At 39.2% G+C, this 20,628-nt stretch overlaps 1 long non-coding RNA gene across 1 annotated transcript; it reads right to left on the reverse strand.

Annotated features, from left to right (window-relative positions):
• Positions 1-3,664: 3,664 nt before the first annotated feature.
• Positions 3,665-5,635, reverse strand: LOC144989502 (uncharacterized). The gene is made up of 3 exons (XR_013653738.1): positions 5,180-5,635; positions 3,862-3,929; positions 3,665-3,779 (listed from the first exon to the last, which is right to left on the reverse strand). It is a non-coding gene; the product is annotated as an uncharacterized LOC144989502 (long non-coding RNA).
• Between the last annotated feature and the right edge of the window lie 14,993 nt (positions 5,636-20,628).

Here is a 20,628-nt window from a genome sequence, read left to right on the forward strand (position 1 = left end):
GAAACACGACCTGTTAGGCTCTGTGGCTGTCCTCTCTCTGTCCTCAAGGCTAAAGAGCTTTTTTATTATCCAGTAAGGGAAGATGTAAACATACTAGATACGTCATTAGAATGGTGTGTTTTTGTCTAGTCTGCATTGCAGGTGTTGTGGCTCCATAAACACTCCAGTACAGAAAGAAAACAGAGACTAAAGTCCAAAACAGGCCTACTGGTGACCTTGGTACCTATTATCTGTTACTGAAGGCAGGAATCAAGCAGATTTCTGCAATACAATATACATGAATATATAGAATCCATTAAATGCAGAATAACAAGAACATAGAAAATATAATAGAACCCCTGTCATGCATAATGAAAAGATAATGGAAAATATTATGGAACCCCTGTTCACCTCAACACCACCTCTGCATTTATATTTATTTCCATTAATCTCTTCTGGTCCTCCAGACTCCTTAGACATTTTCTCCAATGATCACAGAGTTTATTGATGCTTGAAAAAAACCCAAAGTCCTGTAAACGTATAAAATTCTCTTTGTTATGTTTGTGTCTCTGCAGTTCTCCCCCAGCATTGGATGACTGAAGAGGAAGATCTCTGCAACCAGCAGAGGAACTTCAGAGTGGAACAGGAGGAACCAGAACCTCCACAGATTCAAGAGGAACAGGAGGAACCAGAACCTCCACAGATTAAAGAGGAACCAGAGGAACTCTGCATCAGTCAGGATGAAGAGCAGCTTGATCTGAAGCAGGAGACTGATACCTTGATGGAGATTCCTACTTATGAGGAAGATGAGAACAGTGAAGCAGATCTAAACAATCAGCAGAGCTTTAATGTAACTGATAGTCAGGATGAAGAAGGAAACCAACATGAAGAATCAACATCAACTACAGATGAAGAGACAGAATCAACATCAACTACAGATGAAGAGACAGACCCACAGAACAGAGATCAGAGGAAGAGGAGGGACAGAAGTCATGTCCAAAGTGTGGACAGCTCTCACATGTCAGCAGGTCAGTGTGACTCTGATCTTCATCTCCACACTATCGGTATGTTCACTTCAACAACGGTTCTATCTTGAGCTTCAAGCTCTCCAAACATGCAGTCCATCAACAGCGTGTCCTGGAAGAGTCTCTTCTGTCCCTTCCAGTTGAAAAGACAGAAGACATTGTTGGTCAGTGCAGCCCACAACATTCTTCAAATCATATGATCTTAGTTAGTCCCTCCAGCTAACGACAAACAGGAAACCTTAACAGATCAAAGAGAAAATTGTTAGCAGATAAAAAAGTCCAATCTGTTTTGTCGTCTGTGGTTCTAAGTTTGTAGTTCAGTTCTTTTCAGCAGATTTCTCTGTCAAACCCAAAATCCATCTAAACCTCTTTGATGTCTCCATGTCTCCAATTCCAGACATTCAGACAGATTCTATTTCCAAAACTACATTTCAAGCTAAAACCCAAAGACAGGGTCCTGCTCATGGATCTGCAGACAGAAAAGATTCCAACCTGAACACATCAGTGAAAAACTGCTTAGTGTCAGAATTGTTCTCCATCTTTTCTGGACTGATTCTTCCTCCAGTGCAGCTTCATCTTCATCAAACTGCTCCTCATTGGTGGGTGGAAACACAACAGGGAGGTTTTTCTGTGTCCAGTTCAGCTCCATGAATGTTCAGGCTGTTTAATCTCAGTGATTTCAGTTCTGCGGAGATTTGCTTCACTTCCATAAGAACCTCAGCAGCATCAGGATCATTTTGTTGATGGTTTGTCTGTGGAATGACATTTCATACTCATAGCTTCAGTGGAGATCAAGAGTCTGGAACCTTTAACACTAAAAGAACCATTTGATCCAGTTTCTTCCAGACCAAAACCCAACAAGAGCCACAAAGTTCCACTTCACTGTTTAACAAATTCTTTTTATTTCTGTTTTTCTGACTGTTAAGACCATCATTTATCAAATGTAGCTTTCAAAAATGTAAAAATAAGGAATTATGACAGTTTTATTAGAACTGTCATGAGATGAAATCTTTGTGTGATTAATCAATCATCACCTGTTATTAAGTAATTTAATGAATCTATTTTAATATAACCCTAATAATTGCTGAAAAAAGCCTGATTTTGAGGTATATTTATTGAAATCTGTGACATTTTGGTGAAGGAAAAGATCAAGTTACAACTAAAGCAGCTTTTTAAAATTGTTCTTATCATATTAGACTTCCAACCTCTATGTTTACACCAACAATGAGTATTTTCTTAACCTCCATAAACTGTTGCCGGTGAGATGACAGGCGCAGAGATGTGGGCCCATCTGTGGATGAAACGTGAGCGAGTGCACACGAGTGTTGCACATGTTTATGACTGCACAGCTGTTTCTTTGGTCATGTCAGTCATTTTGCATCTAATGAATGAAATGATTGAGATTTCACTCCGGTGTTTTCGGTTCATTGACGTGTCTTGCAGTTGAGAAAATGGATTCAGGTCTTTCTATTTCATTCCAGAAACCAAGCAAATGAGCTATTTATCTGAGGGCTACATGCTATGTATCCCATCATGCATCACACTTGTCCCATAATGCAAGTCAGGTCCATAAATATTGGGACAGAGACTTCACAGCGCAAAAGCCCCCAGAACCAGGAGATATATTTGTCTGGATATCCTCAGAATTACCCCATACCTTGTGATATCTACGGTGGATACTCTCCGGACATGACTGTTTCTAAGTTCATGTCTATGTTCATATGCTCCATATCAACTCCGAGTATGGGACACTTTTCTTCTGATAGAATCTGGAGATGAGATTCTAGATATGAGATGCGTCACTAGTGATATGCAAGGTCAGGATATTTCCAGATTCTATCCATGTCAAATCTGTTGATATCTGATGTTTGTATATCAGTCATATCTGATGTTAGGATTTGGAACATATGGCCAGCAGACATATCTGAAGAACAAACACCAGTGATATCCGAGGTCAGGATATTTCAAGATACCAGTCATCTCAAAAATATATATAAAAATTAAAGGTGACAGAAAACCGGTATTACTCAAAAATATTTTATTACAAAATAAATAAATAAGTCAAAAACCACAGACAAACATGTATCCTTTTTTTTTCTTCTGCCAGATAGCAGCTCTTGACTGGTGGTAGGTTTCTTTCAGTAAAGCCAGCTGAGTGTCTAATGCGTAATTTTGGCTCAATTCCACTCTTCCGGTTTTCATCCCAGGCTTTTTGGCATTTCAGCATCACCCTGGTTAGCCTAGTGAAGCGCCACTTTGGCGAGGCTTGATAATAAGATGGTTTGTCCTCGTCACTTTCCTCGTCGCTGACATAGTTTGCATTGGCTCCTTTTATATATGACAGATCCTCTAGATTGAGAATCTTCTCATAAATTTTGAGCCTCTTTTTGAAGAGCTGTGGACCAACAGGAAAGGAAAATATTATTTTAATTAGAGGAATATTCAAAATGTGCCATGCAGTGTCACAGTGGCTTATCTTAATTATCCATTGTCAATGCTACATCGTTATTGTAACTTAGTGTTTGATCTTAAGACATGGAAACACTAAATGAGCTGTCCATCACACTAATACAATTGCCATCCTATCCCAAAAATCTCTGAAAAGATAGTAACACTGAATACTTGACATTGAGTCTCTCGCATTATCTCTAACTTATGGCGAGTTTTGTAAATCCAACTTCATGTTGGTGCTTACTTCTAACTTGGTGGAAACTCCAATTTGGTTCCACATCTTTCACTGCTGCCGTCATCTCCTCATTGTGCGGTGTTCTGAAGCTAAAAAAAAAAAAGACAATATTTTATAACTGACTGGAGTTCTTGTCAAGTTTCCTAAAACAACAGTGAGAAACAAACATACTTGTCATCTGCCCGGACCTTCCACTGGAGCTGCTCTCTGAGGTTCTTGTGTATGTGATGGACAAGAATCTGAAAGAAAGAAGAAGTCTGTTAGGTTACAGTAACATTGCTGTTCTGGCCAATGTTCTAGAATACAGGCACCGGCCCAACACAAAACCCCCCAGCAGCCGAGTGGCAAACTCAAGAACGCACGTAGCTTATAATGGAAATGAATAAAATGGAAATTAATAATCAGCACACAGTATTTTTTATTAAACACATAAACAAAGAACAACTAACTAACTAAATAGTTGTTGTAGAGTGAATATGTGTATGTGCTGAAACCCTGGTGTGTCAGCAGGGGGGTGTATAAGAAGGAGGGAGCGCGTGCAGCGAAAGAGTGTTGGGGGTGCGGTTCATGTTATGGATGGAGTGAAGGAGAACAGTAATAATAGAACGTTTACCCCAGAAGAAGGCTGATTGGTTCTTTATTAACCCACGCTGAGGGTCAGAACGGGGAGGTGAACCCCAAAGGAAGATCCGCCAACGTTTTCCGACGACTGTCAGAAAGAGAAAAGTCATCGCAGGAAAGGTTCAACATAGGCTAAACATGAACAACCTTTTTTAAAGTGCAAAAAAAGTGAACACGTGTTTGTCTGTTTGGCTGCTTTAGTGACTCGTGCTGCTGCTTTTATTTGTCCGTCTTCGTGTTGCGTGACCGGAACACCACACGTTTACCTTGTCAGCTTTCAGTGAGGATCTTAACGGGGGACGATGTTTCCTGCCGCACTGAATTCCTGCTCCCATGGAGATACACAGGCCCACGGCGGTCGCTGCAGCGGGGGAATCGGGAGGGAGTGACGCCACGGCCGCCCCCAACACCTAAAAGAAACCTAATTGACATGGTGCACAGGGTGTCCAACATTAGTCCATAACCGCACGAGAATACGCAATAATTAGCAAAGAGGAATATGTTTATAGTTCAAATCACCATATGCAGTCCTGTAACTTCAAATAAATAAATCAAAGTGTGGGTCAGCGGTGATGACGTCCCGTGGGTGATGATGCGGTTTTACGGTCTGACACCGAATCCCAGGAGAAGCTACTAGGCTGCGCGGATGATCCATGATCCATACGGATCACAGGCCCCGGTTCTACGTGTGCAGCGGACCCCCCCCCCCCCCCTCCACACACTTCATTGAATCTGTACGGTCACGTCCTCTGCTGTTTACCCCGTTAAAGTCGCTGCTCGACGTGATGACGTTTCTGGGTTACTTGAAGTTTTATACAAAAGCGAAGTTTTTCAGCACAAAATAGTTATACACACTGAAGATACGTACAGAAACTTCGAGGGGGGGGGGGGTCGTATCCGGTTTCCTTGTAGCTTCTTCTTGGTTTTTCCCACGTCGTCCAGCCTCTGTGATTCTGTTTATATTGCTTCAGATGAATGCTCCTTTCCTGAAAAAAGGGAAGGATGTGGGTTATTTTTGCTATTTAAAATGGCCCCCGGAATTGCTTAAATATAACCCCGTAGCATCCAAGCCCCGAATATAAACATGCCCATTAGATCAAAAGTTTTACCTGGGGCCTGTTGCACAAAAGTAGGATAAGGGATTAAGCCAGGATATCTTGGTGATCCTGGCTCAATTGATCCCCAATCCGGTTGCACTAAAGCTGGATAGGGGGCAGGAGGATATGTTATGGTATAAGTTACCATGGAGATTTATTCTGTGGAGCTAGCCTGCTCCAGACCAGGCTAAATTCCAGGATCTATTTAATCTCATCCCTAATGTCAGTCAGCAGTTGCCACAAATGGAAACCAATAGATATTTCACTGCTCACTGTACATTGTTATCACATATAACTAGACCCACTGTCATTATTTAAACGTTTGTGATCATTAATTTCAATCATTTTGGATAAATAATGAGTTTTAGATGATGTTGCTATCATTAGATAATTTACAGTTTCCCATAAACTATAAGGCTATATGTAAAATGATAGAACATTAGGGTCACAGAGGGAAAAAAAGACAAGTCATAATATTGTAACCAGTTGTTTTAAAGGAGGACAGTTGTTAAAATGACAGATGTGGGGCATTTCCTGAAATTGTCCTTCAGTATGGTTTCATAAACGAAGACATGCTGATGTGCCAGAATATGAAGTATCACATTGTCATAACTATCAAAACTGTAAAAAGAATATGTTGCTTTTCTGCAGAAAGAACCAGCCTCTTAAATTTATGACTTTATCCTTTTTCCTCAGTGGGGCCCTAGTACTCTGTCATATAAAATAATACACATTCAATATGAATATAGAAACACAATGTGTAACATTATGTTCCTTTATTAAATAAGGACAAAACAAAGCAGGTAAACTACACTCAAGAAACGTTCACTTTGAATAAACATAAAAAAAAATATGGAAATGATTTCCACATGATTAGATAGCGTTACTTGAACAAAAATGAATCATATTGATCCAACTTAATGTACTTAGGTTCAAACTAATAAATTTAAGTTGATTCAATCTAAATACTACAGTTGGACCCAACTTTAAATTAATATTGTTGCTCACTCTCAAAAGAAAGAAGTTGATCTAACTTAATTGAATCCCTTCAATTGGTCACACCTCATTAAATTAAGTTTATTCAACTTAAATTTGTATGACTACCCAACACAGTTTATGTTGATATAACTACATATACATCTGACATTGATAATGTTTTCCAAAGTTACAACCAATGGGTCTTTTAATTTTCACAGCTAAGACATGAATTATGCAGCAAAGTCCCACATCACAAGACAGGAGCTCAAATAATGTGAATTCTGTCTTAAGTTTTGTAACATTAACACTTTGCCGCACAAAGGGGTTGGTCATCATCCTCTCCCCCACTCTTAACTCGTGGTGCAGAAAAATAAATAAACATAACAGCTTAAATCACTAGTTAAAACATAATAAAACAGCTAGACAATAAAACCCATGGACAAAAACTCACACTTAGACCCTAATCTGCCCAGATAGACAAAGAAAATGGTATCCCACAATTCCTTGCGATTACTAATGTATCTAATTAAATGGTATCATGTTGGATCAACATGATTGAAATTAGTAACTTTTAAATGGATTATTTTGATGTACGATCGACATGATTATTCACGTATGATTTACAAACATAACATTTTCTGGTTGAAATGACAAGTTACATTTTCTTAAAATTAATTGGCTGGTAATTATGGCCCGCAGCAGCAGTCACTGACTACAAGGACCATATTGTTTTCGCAGTTGGAACGACTTCGCCGCCTTTCAGCGAGAATGTCACCCCCGCCGCATGCTCGAAAAGTCACCAAAACGTGCACACACCTGGGATAAATTGTAAATGAATTTTCCACAAAGTCAACGTCACCCCCCCGAAGACGATGACATCACGGCCAGCGATCCCGTCAAAAAAATGAATGGGCCGAAAATCGCGTATGGGGCCGAACAAAATGTACTTCAAAATACAGTCACGAAACCAAAACACACTTGTCGGGGATATCCCAAAGATGTTTTGAAATCATTATGGGACGGCCACACGATCTACGGCTTGGCGGCCGTTCTGTGGCGAACTCAGATAAATGGCAATTTTCGTGTTTTTTGACAATATGGGAAAACGACACGTTCGAGTGATTTTCATGAAATCGCACACACATGCCTAGACCATGATTCTACAATAACCAAAGAAGTTTCGTTGACCTTTGACCTTGGCAAGGAGCGCCCATCTTGAATTTTACAAAAAAAGCACCTTTAGTAACGGATACAACTGAAAACTCGTCCTAGGGATTTTTATCGATCTTCTTGAAACTCGGGCATCAATGGCAAGCTACTGTGGACAAAATGTTGGAATTAGAAATTGTAGAATTTGAACGGCGTGCGCATGGCGAATTCGCAACTGTGATCTGTGGCGGGGTCTATTTGAGTGAACCGTGAGCGCGCACCTATCAAGGATTGGTTTCACCTGGCTTAATGAATCCGTGTCTGCTCATCCTGGCTTGGTCTTTGTGCAACCAATTAAGCCTGGGCGCACATGTTTTGGCTTCATTGAGCTCAGTTTAGTCATTTATCCAGGATGTCTTAATTCTACTTTTGTGCAACAGGCCCCTGAACTTATCGGCTCGGCCGGGTCACTGCCGCAGAATCCCGGATCCTCTGAGGTCTGGTTGCTGTGAGGACGCGGTCGGCCTCGCTTACTAGAAGGTGTGCGCGCAACACAGTCCTCCATGGTCCTACGGTCAACTTTTATTCTTTTTTTCCGTCTTCATCTTCGGACCTACCACTGCCATTGTTTTCAAACAGATTACGTCATGGCGGTGTGGAGTGCTGTAACTCAACAGCTGATTGGTCGCGTTGCAGAATGTGACCAATCAAATTTCACTTTACTGGAGTCTGGGTAACACGTCACGGTTGTTCGTTCTCCTCGTGGTATATTGCTGCTTCGAGCATTTTTTTGTTTTGTATGTTGCATTTGTTCAATAAAAAAAAAATATATATATATATATATATATATATATATATATATATATATATATATATATATATATATATATATATATATATATATATATATATATATATATATATATATATATTGCGGCTTCGAAACTACTGAAGACGTTTTGATCCCGGCAGTATTTTGGGAAGAGGCTGGAGTGTGACCCAACAATCTATGATAAATAAAAAAATGAAAGAAGTTTCTTTTAAAATCATTCACAAAATTTTCCCCCACTAACCAATTCATGCTAAGATACATAAAAAAATTGATCCTAACTGTCCTTTTTGCAAAGAGCATCCAAAAGCAATTAACCATCTTTTTTGGAATTGTACTGAAATTAGAATTTTTTCTGTTTACAATTTATCAGAAATTATATTCACCCCTACTTCACTCTGAAATTTGAATATATAATTGTTGGCTTGTATAATAAAAACTTTGACTCAAATAAAAACTAATAATTAATCTTATTATTATATTTGGCAAATAGTATATTCATAAATGCTAATTTTATTCATCTTCTACCCCCCCCCCCCCTTGTTAATCAAACAAATTGAAATGTATCTCCGCAACATCTCTAAAAGCCTTAAGAAAGCTGTTTGTATGAAAGTTGTGGAAACCTGAATGTTTTTGTGTAAAATGCATGTAAGATGTTTGCTCTCCAGGCTGTACTTACATTTTGTACAATAAAGTAAAAAAACTGTCTTCACCCACTCCCTGAAAACATTTAAGCCACTAAACAGAGCAGCAGTTATCATTGATTTCTTACTAAAAATGATCCTAAAGTTTTTTAAAAGGTTTCTTATGTCTTTTAATATGTGATACTGTTTTACAAAACATCACAAAAGACTTTTCTGCCACTTGATACATGCTCAGGGAGAAATTGGCTGTTGAAAATGTCAAAAGTTGTTGTATGCCCGAAGTGCCACTGTATTAATCAAACTTGGGTTGCCTTGTCGATACTTTTCACACCTGTTTTTAAACAATTGTGGGAAAATATAAGTGCAGAGCAAACTCAGCATTACAGATCAGTAATTCATGTGTGTCACAATGTGTAATTCAAATTTGTCACAAACAATATATGTCTGGAAAATATATGTGCTTTTGAAGTATCTTGTGCACATAAATTGCTAGGCATGGCACTTATCAAACAAGTGATACATTTAATATCCAGAGACAATACATGTCCTAATGCAGTATCGCCTTTGCACACATCACAAAATACGGTGTAGGTACCAAAACCGTTCGGCCTGGAACTTCCATTCGGGGTCCTTTCGATTGAGTATGACGTCACACTACGACATCTGCCTGGGCTCTACGTATTTTCATTTCACGTTCCCTATTGTAACCTAAAGGAGTTTTCCCTCATAAATTGTGTCTGACAATGTTCTTTGTCATTTTTATAAAGACATGTTGTCACAATCCGCTCATTATTCCAGTTTAAGTTCAGCTGTGGCTGACAATTTTGTCTGCACGGCTAAATGTTGCACTTCCGGGTCCGTTCTGTCAATAATAAAGCAATGGGTTCACAGATTAAAAAAACTATAAGAGAACATGAATTCAATAATAATCATAACAATAATAAAGGCACGTTTCGAATACAATCTCGCTCTATCTCGCAGCTCTGTTCGTTTACAACAGACGTCATAATATTTTCTTCTATGGTAGTATAAAATTGTCCAGACCAATCACTGTTTGACACGTCATCAGACCAACATACAGCCAATCACATAATGTGACGTCAGCACTAGTCAAAGGACCCCGAACGGAAGTTCCAGGCCGAACGGTTATGGTACCTACAGCGGCAATGGTAATTACGGAGGATATGCACCAGAAATGCTTCAACACTTAGATAAGTACAGATACTACAGGATATTTACCTTCTTCAGTATCTTTACTCCAGATATTTCCAGATTTGACTTCAGGTCATATTCGGAACTTGGATATGACCAAAATAAGACACAACCAGTATCTTCTGCCCGGATATCTTCAGATATGCTGCATGTCTGGATATGCACCAGAAATGCTTCAACACTAAGATAAGAATACACTACAGATACTACAGGATATTTACCTTTTTCAGTATCTTTACTCCAGATATTTCCAGATTTGACTTCAGGTCATATTCGGAACTTGGACATGACCAAAATAAGACACAACCAGTATCTTCTGCCCGGATATCTTCAGATATGCTGCATGTTTGGATATGCACCAGAGATGCTTCAACACTTAGATAAGTATACACTACAGATACTACATGATATTTATCTTCTTCAGTATCTTAACTCCAGATATTTCCAGATTTGACTTCAGGTCATATTCGGAACTTGGATATGAGCAAAATAAGATACAACCAGTATCTTCTGCCCGGATATCTTCAGATATGCTTCATGTCTGGATATGCATCAGAGATGCTTCAACACTTAGATAAGTATACACTACAGATACTACATGATATTTATCTTCTTCAGTATCTTAACTCCAGATATTTCCAGATTTGACTTCAGGTCATATTCGGAACTTGGATATGAGCAAAATAAGATACAACCAGTATCTTCTGCCCGGATATCTTCAGATATGCTTCATGTCTGGATATGCATCAGAAATGCTCCAGATTCTTTATATATTTAAGAAAGTATCGCCAACAGATATTTACCGATTCTGTCTCTTTTCGCGCAGTGCTCATTGTCAGCATTTGTGGATTTGAATCGAAGATGTGTTCCGCCACGGCTAATGTTTTTAGCACATATTGGCCTAATGCTAACCCTTCTTGCAGCCAAGAAAGAAGCACTGGCCGCACGGATTTAAAAATCACGAGCGAGCAGGCCCTTAATTAGAGCTGTGACGGTGCCGGATTTTTGATCACTGCTGTGATGCACCACCAGGGGGCGCTGTGTCGCGGTTAACCACAGCCGCCAACTCCCCCCCCCCCCCCCCCCCCCCAAAAAAAAAAAAAAAAAACACAAAATCCCCCAGCGGCTGCATCAGAAATACATACAATTACAACAAAGTATTCTTTATTGGGAGCCGGTTTAGCTCATGCTGGATTGCGGCGCCTTCCGTCCGTGAAACCAGGGTTCGACTCCGGGCTGCTCCCTGTTCCCTTCTCTACTTCTTTGGCGGTCCCAAGCCCGGTTGCTTTGAGAGGGTTGCGTCACGAAGGGCATCCGGCGTAAAACGTTGCCAAGTTTACCATGCGACTCGTTCGCTGTGGCGACCCCTGATGGAAAAAGCCAAAAGAGAAACAACAACAACAACAACGAAGTATTCTTTATTAACAAATAACAGTAACAACTAACTACTACCTATTGAACTAATGAACCAACTATGTTGTAGATTGACTGTGTAGGACTAGAAGGAAGAAGCGCGCACACTCGACGTGTGTTAGGGGTGCGTGTTGATTCTTCACCACATGTGAGGCTTCACCTGTGCTCTCTGGTACAGACATCTTCTCAGAATATTATCTATTGCCCAGTAATAAACAGACTGCAGACACTTTGTCACCTTCCTGGCAGCCATGATGCCTGACACCCATGAAGAACGCGGGGCAGGAGGCTCCGCGTTAACAAAACATGTAGTGATATTCATGGAAATCTAACAGCCCGCGTTCATGTTCGAGAGACTGATATAAAACCCCCCCCAACACAAATCCTCCCGGGCGGCCGTGTCGCGCACTTAAGAACGCACGCAGCTTAATGGAAATAAACAATTAGAACGCAGTAAATTTGTCGTACTTCCTCGCAAGACAGAAACTTCTTTTGTAGAATCAGGATGTGTGTGTGCTTCTACGACAGCCCCGCGCGCGCAGGCGGTGGGACGAGGAGAGAAGGAGAAGACTGATAAAAGGTTTCCCATAGAAACCCTTGAAGTCTGAACACAGGACTAGCAGAGAAAGTAAATTATCAGCAAAGATGAATGTGTTTAATGTGTTTATTATAGTTCCAATTAGGGCTGCGCGATATGAGCTAAACTTGCGATATGCGATATGAGTGATCAATGTTGCGATAACGATATTATTTGTGGTATATAAACAAATAGCAAAACAACCAAAAACATCATTACCATTTCATTGCAACCGTTTAAAAATTATACTCCAAATGACCCTCGTTGACGTAGGAGGCAAATCTCTAACATAAAAAGGCTCATTTGATTGGTCAACAACGTGAAAGGGTCCATCCAATTGGTCAAATTCCTAAATGAATTTATTTGATTCGTTAAATGCTTCAAGCTGCCATAAGATTGTTGTAGCAGATTTAAGGTAACCATTTATTGCGATTTTTTGCTGACTTTTGCGATACGGAAATTGCACTGCTTGATATTGCAATAACGATAAATTTGCGGAATATTGTGCAGGCCTAGTTCCAATCATGCACCATATGCAAAACGTAAAAAAAATAAAATAAACTTTCAAAATAAAAGTGCGGTGATGCAGTGATGACCTCATCTCCGCGGTGGTGATGCGGTGATGCAGTTATCGTCACAGCTCTACCCTTAATAATAATAATCATAACAGTAATAAAAGCACATTTAGAAGATCGTCTCCTGCAGGTTCCTGCTGATTTTGCTGTTCCAGGACAGCTACAGCCCCATGAACAGCACTAACAGATTTCACCATGCTAAACTTTTGGCGTTTGCTGGTTGGACTAACACACACTGACATCATCCCCCCTCATCCCCTCTTGAAATGCTAACTGGAATTGAGTTTTGCAACACTATTCGCAGGGTGGATGTGACAACATAAATCCCCTCTTTGCCTTTTGGTTTTATTTATGACACAGAATAAGCGGTTTTTAAGTAGAAAATGAAAAAGTATTTTGAAGGATTGTTTTTTTTAATTTAATTTTGAGTCATTTGATGCAGTTACATTGTGAAAATGAAAAAGCATTTCTGTTAATCCATTATAATTTTCAAATTAGACATTTCTAACTGAATTTTGCTACACATTAACTAAAGAACTTTTTGAAAATGAAATTTCAAATATACGGAGCCCATGTCCTGACATAAAAAAACTAAAATACATCTCGTTCCCACAGATTATCTTTTTCCCACAAGATAATATTCTGTTCCCACGAGATAATATTCTGTTCCCTCGAAATGATTCATTTGTACGAACGAAATATTTAAGTCGTGTGAACGGAATATTTATTCACGTCATAAGTCATTCATAAACATAAATATGCTCTCCGTCCGACCGCAAAAGACGCTTTCAGCGGTAACTTCCATGTCTCTGTGACCCACATTCATTCAAGAAAGGAAAAAGAAAAACAAGAATGATCAATTTATTATTGAATATAAGATTTCTGATACCTCGGCTTGCTGCTTTGCCATATGACTCACCAGACATAGCTCCACCGCAGAGCTCTTTTGCTTGTCATGCCGGCATTCGGGCTGCTGGCTGGCCAGTAGACAGACAGCCAGCTGATATTGTAGTTTAGGGTCGAATACGAATAATAATACTCAGGACTTGTCTTTTATTAACATACTCTTTAGCAGTCGCTTTACATTCGAAGGCTATTGGGCTACATGCTAACTCCTAGCGGATCATTTTTCCTGTTATTCATAGACACGGATGTGAGTAATAGTTGGATTTACAGCAGATATCTTCACATTCACATCCTGGTAGGCTCTCCGACCATCTTGCTGCAAAAGCTGCTTTCTGCCGCTACTTCCGTGTCTCTGTGAGCATTTAATAGGGGTAAAAATAAAAGCAAGAATGATCAATCTATTATTGTCTCGATGAAAATCAGAAAAAATATCATAAGATTAGGCTGGCTGCTTCACCTACCGGACTGGCTGTGAACAATATCCCGTCATGCATCACGCATACCCAAGATGCATCTCGACCAGTCACGGTGTCCCTGTAACTGAAGTGTAACAACAAGACCAATGATTGCAAATTGCAAATTAAAAAAACATAGTGGTCCATGTTTGCATCTTCTGCAGCAGACAGATTTTTTGTCTCTATGTGATCCTGTAATGTCAGCAAAGCTGTGCAGACATCGCTGAAATATGTCATCTCTCTGACTGGAACACCACAGAGCGGGTATCTAGGAACACGAGTCGATTACCAGGGATCAGCCAATGTTTAGATCCCACCCACTTTCACTGATTGACAGACACTCATTCTGCTGGAAAAACTCTTCATGACATAAATAAGTCATTGTGAAAAACAGCAAAGTGAAATAAAAACAAAGCTACTTTGGAAAATATTGATTTAAAAATCAGAGTTTCTGAAAAAAAGACATACAATTATAATAACATTCAACATGATTAAAATGAATATTTTAAAATTCTGTTTTAAAATAATTAACTGATTCTTGAAGCAAAAGGAAATATGTTATAAAATGGCTAATTTAAATTTAGCCATTTTTTTTTTGTCCATGTTGACACATTTTTACCATATCAAATCAAATCAAATCAAACTTTATTTATAAAATAGCGCTTCTCATGCACTTTGTGCAGCTCGAAGCGCTTTAACACTAAAAACAGTAAACACACAACATTACAATAAAAACCCCAACCCACCCTTCACCCTTCCCACTCCCCTCCATTAAACCACATGACCCATGGCTCCCACGTACAATGAAATATGACTATGTAACTGTAAAAGAATGAATGAATAAATAAATAAATAAATAAATAAATAAATAAATAAACAAGTATGGCTTAGCTCTGCTGTGAGGAAACAGTATCTGGGAATCCTTTCATACCAGGAGCCAGCCCGGCCACCGGAACATCGCCACAGTGCCCACCCAGACCGGGACAACACCAGGGTCCCCTTCACAGCCAAAAGCTGTAAAATTAGACCCCTGCCGCCCCAGCAAGGGCAACAACTGCAGCAACAACCGCTGACCAAGCCGGCAATCCCTGGAGGAAAAGATCCCCTCAAGAAACACTGGGGCTAAAATCATAAGATGCTAAAAATTAAAAACATAAAAAAGAAAAAACAAAAAAAAAAAAAAAAAAAAACATAAAATTGAAAATAAGATCCATAAAATTAAAATAAATACATAAAATAGCCTATACTAAAACTAATAGAATAAATTAGCAGTTAAAATCAACTAAAAGCTAAATTAAAAAGGTGGGTCTTGAGCCTCTTCTTAAAAACCTCTACAGTCTCTGCAGCCCTGAGGCTCTCCGGCAGGCCGTTCCACAGGCGAGGACCGTGATGGCAGAACAAAGCCTCACCATAAGTTTTGGTCCTCACCTTGGGAACAACTAAGAGGCCAGTACCGGAAGACCTCAAGGTCCGCGAGGGCTCATATTTTAAAAGAATATCATTTAAATAAGAAGGCCCAAGACCATAAAAACATTTATAAACCATTAAAAGAATTTTAAAATCATTTTAAAATCAATCCTGAAACGCACAGGGAGCCAATGCAGCGATTTTAAAACCGGTGTAATGTGTTCCCGCCCTCTGGTCCTCGTCAGAACTCGTGCCGCTGAGTTCTGTAGAAGTTGTAAGTTTGAAAGAGACTTTTTGGGTAAACCAGAGAGCAGGGCATTACAATAATCTAAACGACTGAAAATAAAAGCATGCATCAGCACCTCTGTGCTGGCAAGAGAGAGGAATGGGCGGACTCTGGCAATGTTTTTAAGATGATAAAATCCTGTCTTAACGACATTTTTAATGTGTGGGATAAAATTTAGCTCAGAGTCAAAAAGTACGCCCAGGTTTCTCACACATTGAGAAGGTTTAAAATTATGAAGATGTGGTAAAATCATCTCTCTCTTGTCTTCAGGACCGATGATTAATACTTCAGTTTTGTCCTGGTTGAGCTGTAAGAAATTTTCTGCCATCCACAACTTTATATCTAAAATGCAGTTTAAAAGAGTGTTAACCGGTTCAAGGTCATCAGGAGACACGGCGATGTAAAGCTGTGTATCATCAGCATAGCTGTGAAAGTCAACGCCATGTCTCCTGATGACCTCCCCAAGAGGCAACATATACAAATTAAAAAGTATTGGCCCTAAAATCGACCCCTGGGGAACCCCACAACTTATTTCGTGGATTCTTGAAGAGCACGTATCCATACTTACATAAAAGTGTCGATCTGTCAGGTAAGAGTAAAACCACTTAAGAACATTTCCAGAAAGGCCCACTAGACTACTAAGTCTGTCTAATAAAATCTGGTGATCTACTGTATCAAAAGCGGCACTAAGATCCAGCAGCACCAGAACAGAAAGTTTCTGTGAGTCGTAGTTTAATCTAAGATCATTAACGATCTTTAAAAGAGCCGTCTCTGTACTATGGCTTTTCCTAAAACCAGACTGATATTTTTCTAAAATTTTTTGGGCATTTAAAAACTCATGCAGTTGAGTAGCGACACTTTTTTCTATTATTTTACTTAAAAATGGTAAGTTGGATACGGGTCTATAGTTATCCAGATTTTTTGGATCTAATTGACTCTTCTTCAGAAGGGGCCTCACCACCGCCGTCTTACAGGCAGAGGGGAAGACCCCCGTCTGAAGAGAGCAATTTACTATATTTAAAAGCTCTGACTCAAAGAATCCATAAAATGTTTTAAAAAGTGAAGTGGGAATGGGATCTAAAAGGCAGGTTGTAGTGTTTACCTGGGATACAACTCGACCAATCATCTCTGCATCAACCAGGACAAAACTCCCCAGTGTTTCTTCTGGTAAAAACAATGCTGGTGGTCTGTTAAGATCAGTGTACTGCATGGATGAAATGTTTGATCTTATGGCATTGATTTTACCCATGAAGTGGTCTGCAAAGTCCTCACATGCAGCATTAGATGATGGCATGGAGGACTTGTTGAAGTCTTTGTTTATTAAAATATCAATTGTTTTAAAAAGAAATTTGGGGTTGTTTTTATTTTCTGAAATGATTTTTGAAAAATAAGAGGTTCTGGCCCGTTTAACTGAGTTATTGTAGATTTTGAGTTGTTCTTTAAAAATGTCTTTGTGAATTATTAATTTCGTCTTCCGGTATTTCCTCTCTGCTCTCCTGAAGTTCTGCTTCAGACCCTTAATGTCGTCAGTCTTCCATGGCATTTTAGGAGTGGCTCTTATTGTTTTCGCTTTGAATGGAGCCACTGCATCTATGGAAGACTGAAGTCTGTTATTAAAATGATCAACAATAAAATCACAGGGTGCAGGTAAAATCTGAGCAGGAGTTTGCTTAAAAACATCAATAAAACTTGCAGCCACTTCAGGAGTTAAATACCGCTTCCTCACAGTTCTCACTGACGCTTCCTGCTGGATTTCACTGGTGACAGTAAAAAACACACAGTAATGGTCTGAGGTGGCTATGTCAACAACAGAGGACACCCCAGTGGACAGACCATAGGTAATGACCAGGTCCAGGGTGTGTCCCCTGTTGTGAGTTGGCTGTGTGACATGCTGCTGAAAATCCATGCTGTTTAGAAGATTTAAAAACTCACAGGCATAGATATCATCATAATTATCAACATGCAAATTAAAATCACCAGTAATTAAAATCCTATTGTACCTAATATGAAGAGATGATAAAAGTTCTGAAAATTCTTCGATAAAACAGGAAGGAGGGGTTGGTGGTCTGTATACTGTGACAGTTAAAACAGGAGGGTCTCCAAAGACAAAAGCATGATGCTCGAATGAACAATATTTACCAAGTAAAATATTTTCAGATAAAATTCTTTTGTGAGCAATCGATGCTGTACCTCCAACTTTCTTTCCTCCCCTGATTGAAAATAAAAAGTTAAAATTAGGTGGAGAAGCCTCAGTGAGAATAGCTGGTGCATCAGAGCCAAGCCAGGTTTCAGTTAAAAACAAACAGGTTAAATCATGGTCTAAAATCAGATCATTAATGATAAAAGACTTATTTAAAAGGGATCTGACATTTAAAAGAGTCATCTTCATGGTTGTGGGTACAATCTTATGTGTGCATGTCATGGGTTTTGTGACTGATGTGTGAATTGGCCGGAGACATGTAACATGCGAGGCACGTGGATATGAATACAAATGATTTGAATGTCTATTGGTGATGCGGACTGGTATGTGATGCTGTATGGCAGAGAATGATGAGTCAGGGGTGTGGGTGTCCTGGTTCAACCGTCAACTGGATATGGTTTTGAAAGAACGGAGGGTGAGATATGAGCTGCCAGCATCACCTCCAGGCTAACACGCACACATAAACACACCCACCAACACCACCACAGGCAAGTTTTTGACCCTGATTGATGGGGCCCCAGACCTCGGTCCTGGAGATGATTCTAAATAAAATAAATACAATAACAGACATGTGAATGTTTTGATTTTTGATTTGATTTGAAATGGTTTATTTCAAGCAATTAAGTAGAAATAATACACAACAGCAATATAAGCATCAGTTATACATTCATACAGTAACTAATCAAACTTAGGATAATTAGACATTAATAAATATTGCTTGAAAGGGAGTGGGAGGAAGCGAACTTATATAATCCCACCCCGATTATACTGTAACCATTTTATTACATGATTTATCAATATCCGGTTCCCAGTTTTTAATCAGACAGAATTAAAAATCATAAGATATCGATAAAGCACATGACAAAGATGAATTACTTAAGTATTACGTCAAAAATAACTATTTTAGAAATCAACATGGCAAATGCAGATCAATCATCTGAAATATATGCAGATTATGTTACTTATAGCTACGCTAGCAAAGCCATTCATATGAATAAAACATAATACTATATCAGTAAAGCAGACAACACTGTTTCAGGAATTTTCATAGCAAAAATTTCATCAAGTATCAAAAGTTAAAAACATGTGCAAAATTATGCTACATTAGGAAAGATTTTTGAATCAATTTATCAAGTTTTGGAGAAAGTGAAGTAATATTAAAATTCAATCGATTTAACAATTTTCAATAAGTTTTTAAATTTTTTTTTTTTTTTTTTTTTTTTTTTTTTTTTTTTATAATAAAGAAATGCTCTAGGGGGAAGAGTAAAAAGGGTCCATAACTGTCGATTGTCCAAGGTTGGTATTTCTTCTTTTACTGATAACAGCTGATCTCCTGGGTTCAAAACAGTTTATAGTTCTCTTCGATGTTATGTCTGCAGACATTAGATTCAGGTCCATATCCTTCTTCAGCTGATATCAGCTGCGGTGAAAGTTGAGGTCAAGTTGTCTGCAGGTCAGAACTCTGCTGTTATTCAGGTTACGTCAGACATACAGAGAAAGTGAGGAATCCACGTGTCATATTTCTTGAAATTATTTGGCTCATTGGTTTATTACTCCATGTTGTTTCAGACGACCGTGATCAAACACTTCTCAAAGTCCTTCATGGTGTTGACCACCAGAACCTTGGTCCGGTCCTCTGGACCGAGCGGTTTGACATAAATCCTGCAGCCTTTAACCCAAGTGTTCTCAATCTGCTTACGCTTCCTGAGAAGCCGTGCATGTTTTGAGATTTCAGCATTCCTCCTGGTCAGATGGTCGTTCAGATAAACAGCAGAACCTCTGAGATTTTTGCGTAGATTCATCAGAGCTAGCTTGTGTTTGTGATTCACAAACCTGATGAGGATCGCTGGTTTATCCGTCTCCTTTCTCCTGGGGAGCAGGTGGCAGGTCTCGATGGTATTGAGATCCAGGGAAATCCCTTTAGATGTGAGAAATGAATGTATTTGCTGCTCCAAAGACACAGCACCGATCTCCGTATTGGCACTGCTAGCTACGCTAGCGCTAGCATTAGCAGTGCTAGCTCGAGGCTTGATTGGTACTCCAGTGAGAATGACATTATTCATCCTTACTTGCTGTTCCACATCGTCCAGTCTTTTCTCCAGAATCTCGACCTGGTTTTCTCGCTGCTCGTTTTGAGCCCGAAATCTTAGGAACTCTTCCATCATTTCCCAAAGTGGCGTTAGTTTAGCCGACACTTGTTCCATAAAACTTTTCAGCGTTTCTTGAATAATGTCAAGAGTTTTTTTGAGGTCTTCATATTCCTGGGGTTTCTTCGGGGGCATGGTCAGCTCTCTTTTTTGGAGAAAAATCAACCTTTTAAGTAATTTGAAGATAGTTGTATTCGCAGAGAGGCACGCCACGCGTCCTGCCGTGTAACCCGGAACCGTAACTTTATTAGCAGCATATCACAGCTGGTGTTGTGCTGAAATAAGCCTCAGAGACTGTGTCAAACATTTACTATAGATGCCTGCATCTTTACTGTCAATAATGGCAAGAATCCAAAACATTTTATTTGTTTTCAGACTTTTTTCCTTTTTATAATTTCATATGAAAATAATTAGAGACAGAATCAGGTTAAAAGAACATTTT

The sequence above is a fragment of the Oryzias latipes genome, chromosome 2 (genome assembly GCF_053564925.1).
Source record: "Oryzias latipes strain Hd-rR chromosome 2, Olatipes_Hd-rR_3.1".
Taxonomy (NCBI): Eukaryota; Metazoa; Chordata; class Actinopteri; order Beloniformes; family Adrianichthyidae; genus Oryzias; species Oryzias latipes.